The sequence below is a fragment of the Tetranychus urticae genome, unplaced genomic scaffold, assembly GCF_039701765.1.
Source record: "Tetranychus urticae isolate SD_2017Ah unplaced genomic scaffold, NJAU_TeUrti_SD_1.0 Scaffold_4, whole genome shotgun sequence".
Lineage (NCBI taxonomy): Eukaryota > Metazoa > Arthropoda > Arachnida > Trombidiformes > Tetranychidae > Tetranychus > Tetranychus urticae.
The window spans coordinates 887,501-892,500 of NW_028315836.1; the positions used below are offsets into that span (position 1 = coordinate 887,501).

Below are 5,000 nucleotides of genomic sequence, written 5' to 3' on the forward strand. Positions count from 1 at the left end.
TTTTGCATACCCCTGGATTTTCGATGATGACTCATTATAACGGAAGAACGAGGTCGATTCACGGTACCAAATCTTTTGGACATTATCAGCATTAGGTCAACTAATGATTGCGTAATTTTGATCGAGTTCGTGCTGTTGGTACCAGAGGAAATCGCCTTTAATGGTTGAGCCCATAAAAGCAATGAGAATGTTCGAATTGGCGCGATTTTAGGCCACTTGCGTTTAGTAATTTAGGTCATTAATAAGCGCATGCGATAGTCGGCACTACTGGGATATTACCCCGAAAAACATGATCGCGATTGACCTTATGGTTCAAAAGTTATTGGGTGTCAAAAATAGACACGGACTTAGTCTAATTTTCAGAAAAAGAGGTTTTAGATCACAACCAGATTTATTGTGTTATATGTGGTGAGTGTAGTTGCTGAATTGAGAGAAGCAACCATCAGTAGTTGATGGGGAGGTAAGTGATTGTCTACGGTTATGGATAAGTCAATGCATCAAGCAGTGGTATGGTCCAGACTGTAGCTGTTCACGCATCTATTCCTGTTATTCTGTTGATGTTTGGTGGTTGAAGAGACGGGCCTGAATGGGTTTGGATCGTCAATCATCTTATCACCACACACTATTATACAAAGGTAGAGTACCTGCAAGACCTAAGGTCTTCCTTGGTACGACTGACAATATCTATGAGAGTTGGGCTTTAATGCTATCAGACTTCATATCTTGCATATATGTTCAAACTAGTCACTCAACAGAGTGAGCAGTATTAGTATTGAGCTCTGCTTGTGCAAAGCAGACCGCAGATTGATCCAAGAAATTGGTATCAAGCGGTTATAATACTATGCTGTTTAGTTGACTTGCAAACGTACCCAGCAATGGTTACTCCTGCTAGATGTGCTTGCACATTTTAGTGGAAGAAGATGGATTCTAAAGAGTTTTCTGCAGAATCATCTTAATGCACGACATAAATCTCGATACCTCGTTAAAGTTAACATCCACTTGCTGGTTGTTAGCTGAGGATATCGTATTTATAGCTGCAAAAACAACTTGTTTAGCATTTTACTTTGCTAAAACATCAAGTTACCTGGTTGATCCTGCCAGTAGTCATATGCTTGTCTCAAAGATTAAGCCATGCATGTCTAAGTACATACTGTTTATAAAGTGAAACCGCGAATGGCTCATTAAATCAGTTACGGTTCCTCGGATATTCTTTTTTACATGGATAACTGTGGTAATTCTAGAGCTAATACATGAACAAGTGTTCCAACCTCAGCTTGCTGACGGAAGGATCGCATTTATTAGTACAAGACCAATGATTCTTATTCACCTAGAACCCTGTTCAGTGATTTCGGTCGCTGTCTAAGGACTAGCAGTGGGGATCTTAGCAACTTCGGTTGCATTTCTTGTGATGACTCTGAATAACTGAGCAAATCGTATGGCCTCTGAGCCGACGATGTATCCCTCAAGCAACTGCCTTATCAACTGTCGATGGTAGGTTATGCGCCTACCATGGTTGTAACGGGTAACGGGGAATTAGGGTTCGATTCCGGAGAGGGAGCCTGAGAAACGGCTACCACATCTAAGGAAGGCAGCAGGCGCGCAAATTACACAATCCCAGTACGGGGATGTAGTGACGAAAAATAACAATACGGGACTCTATTGAGGCCCCGTAATTGGAATGAGTACAATTTAAATCCTTTAACGAGGATCTATTGGAGGGCAAGTCTGGTGCCAGCAGCCGCGGTAATTCCAGCTCCAATAGCGTATATTAAAGTTGCTGCGGTTAAAAAGCTCGTAGTTGGATTTCAGTCGAACCTATGGGGTCCACTGATTAAAGGGTTAGATGGTGATGTTAGGTTTCTTGCTTGTGTCTACGGATGCTTGCTTGAACCTTCATTCCTCTTTCCTGGTGGTTACATTCATAGTGTTTAGACAGAAAATTGCTCGATATTTGCTATCAATGCTCTTTACCGAGTGTTGATTCAAGCGATCGAGACTTTTACCTTGAAAAAATCAGAGTGCTCAAAGCAGGCGTCCAAAACCTCGAAAGAGGTGCCTAAAAACGGTATGGTCAACCATCTATATGATGCGTACCACTACCTTAACTTGAATGATCTTGCATGGAATAATGGAATAGGACCTTGGTTCTATTTTGTTGGTCTTAAGAATCCAAGGTAATGATTAAGAGGGACAGACGGGGGCATTTGTATTGCGGCGCTAGAGGTGAAATTCTTGGACCGTCGCAAGACAAACTACAGCGAAAGCATTTGCCAAGAATGTTTTCATTAATCAAGAACGAAAGTTAGAGGTTCGAAGGCGATCAGATACCGCCCTAGTTCTAACCATAAACGATGCCAACCAGCGATCATTCTGAGTAACTAATTTCATGACTCGAATGGAAGCTTCCGGGAAACCAAAGTTTTTGGGTTCCGGGGGAAGTATGGTTGCAAAGCTGAAACTTAAAGGAATTGACGGAAGGGCACCACCAGGAGTGGAGCTTGCGGCTTAATTTGACTCAACACGGGAAAACTCACCCGGCCCGGACACTGAGAGGATTGACAGATTGAGAGCTCTTTCTTGATTCAGTGGGTGGTGGTGCATGGCCGTTCTTAGTTGGTGGAGTGATTTGTCTGGTTAATTCCGATAACGAACGAGACTCTAGCCTACTAAATAGACTTGCAGTTTACACTGCAGTACTCCCCCTTAGTCAACCTGTGGGTGGTAGTATCTCTTGATGGTTTCGGCTGTTGAGGGCTCTGCTGCTATTAGCCTACAGAATTGGCTAGGGTAAGGATGCTGTAGCACTGTAAGGACTTCTTAGAGGGACAAGCGGCGCTCGCAGCCGCACGAAACAGAGCAATAACAGGTCTGTGATGCCCTTAGATGTCCGGGGCCGCACGCGTGCTACACTGAAGTGGTCATCGTGCATACTGTTTCCTGCTCCGAAAGGAGTGGGTAACCGCTTGAACCCATTTCGTGATGGGGATTGGGCATTGTAATTATTGCCCATGAACGAGGAATTCCCAGTAAGCGTGAGTCATTAGCTTGCGTTGATTACGTCCCTGCCCTTTGTACACACCGCCCGTCGCTACTACCGATTGAATGATTTAGTGAGGACTTCGGACTGGTCAATCCAGACCATTGGGAAACTAGTGGTCGGATTGTGCTGGAAAGATGTTCAAACTTGATCATTTAGAGGAAGTAAAAGTCGTAACAAGGTTTCCGTAGGTGAACCTGCGGAAGGATCATTAACGTATTACCCTCTTATTATAAGAGAAATACAACCTTCAAACAATCAAACACTCTGCATAGTGATATTGTAGATGCTAATATGGTGAATGCAATTGAATTGTATTTGCATTAGAGTCGCAATTGTGAATGTTTATTGCAAACATTTAGCCATTGCAACATGATTCTAATTTGCATTACATTCGTTCATTCATACATCCATCTTTCATTATCCAATGCAACAAAGAGTGAGGGTTATCTAACGATAGCCATAATTTCTTTTGCAAAACAATTGTAGTTTATAATGAAAAGCCTGTCTTGCTACATACTTGGTACCTGATCAAGTCTTCAGCTTATGCTGACGGCAAGGTTTAAAGAAGGAAGTTTTACACTTCTTCGCCTAACTAAGTAAAGACAACTATGGTTTTTATAAACTGCATACAATTGTTTTCAAACCCTCTCAATGCAGATTTAGGATACTTATTAAAAGTCCCACGGTGGCAAAGATACATCTTCAAGCGGTGGATCACTCGAATTACCAATCGATGAAGAACGTAGCTAGCTACGATAATCGGTGCGAATTGCAGGACACGCCGAGCACTTGAGCTTCCAACGCACATTGCGGCTTTCGGGTCTTTTCCGAGGTCACATCTGTCTGAGAGTTGAGATGTAAAATAATCAACAAAACACTTGCATACTACCATATATGCATTGTTTTGAGAGGATTGTATATTTATATGCATGAATCTTGATGTTTTATTCCTTTTCTTAATTGCAATTCGTTGCAATTTAGTAAGGAGAATCTCAAATCTACTTGTTTCACATGATAAATTTTGTGTACAATGCATATTTCATCTCTGCAAGCAGTATATATGAATAGATACTAGCATGAGATTCTAAGGTTAGTCGCCTATCTGACGACGCTAAAGTCGTATTGCAGATAACTATGGTGATCAACTAACCTGTTAACTGATGAATCTTCTTGCACTTGTATAAATCGTACAAATAGTAGCTATTTCATTCTGTTAAAGCAGACCTAAGAAGTAATGCAAAGGCAAAATTTGTGCAAACATTAAAGTAGATTTACGTTGCTTGCTTGCAAACAACACAAATAAACATTAATCAACTTAATCAATATTTTTGATCTCAGATCAGGTGAGGTTACCCGCCGAATTTAAGCATATAATTCAGCGGAGGAAAAGAAATCAAATGAGATTCCCTGAGTAACGGCGAGTGAAAAGGGATGAGTCCGGCGCAAAGGTTTTCCATTGAAAGGTGGAAAGCGGTGCTGCGTAATGGTTAGAGTCACGATTATTTCAACTAAATCTGCAAGTCCCTCTGACAAGGGCCCTCTTCCCAGAGACGGTTCTAGGCCGGTGGCAGATCTTGGTTAATGGAATATCGATTACTGGCTTTAGTCGCGGATAGAGTCAGATTGCTTGAGAGTGCAATCCAAATTAGGAGGTAAACTCCTCCTAAGACTAAATACGATGGTAATATCGATAGCAAACAAGTACCGTGAGGGAAAGTTGCAAAGTACTTTGAAGAGAGAGTTCAAAAGGACGTGAAACCGCTTGTAGAGAAACGGATAGAACCACGAAGTGTAGCTGAGAGGAGAACTCAGCTCCTCTTGTGTATTGTTGCCTTTTTCTATTCAGTGCTAAGAATGCTTTACAGCGTTCCAAGATCAGTAGGTTAAGGGGTAACTTTTAGCCTGCCCTTGGATCTTGGTATTGATAGGAGGAGTGCAATATGTGCATGAGGAGTGCATT

General features: G+C 41.9%; 3 non-coding genes across 3 annotated transcripts in view; all 3 read left to right on the forward strand.

Annotated features, from left to right (window-relative positions):
* The first annotated feature begins 1,081 nt into the window (after positions 1 to 1,081).
* Positions 1,082 to 3,251, forward strand: LOC149093061 (small subunit ribosomal RNA). The gene has a single exon (XR_016200391.1). It is a non-coding gene; the product is annotated as a small subunit ribosomal RNA (ribosomal RNA).
* Positions 3,252 to 3,738: 487 nt separating this feature from the next.
* On the forward strand, positions 3,739 to 3,893 carry LOC149093062 (5.8S ribosomal RNA). The gene has a single exon (XR_016200331.1). It is a non-coding gene; the product is annotated as a 5.8S ribosomal RNA (ribosomal RNA).
* Positions 3,894 to 4,369: 476 nt separating this feature from the next.
* The window catches only part of LOC149093063 (large subunit ribosomal RNA), a 4,168-nt gene continuing 3,537 nt past the window's right edge, over positions 4,370 to 5,000 (forward strand). Inside the window, exon 1 of the ribosomal RNA XR_016200423.1 lies at positions 4,370 to 5,000. This exon is cut by the window's right edge and continues 3,537 nt beyond it. This is a non-coding gene — a ribosomal RNA (large subunit ribosomal RNA).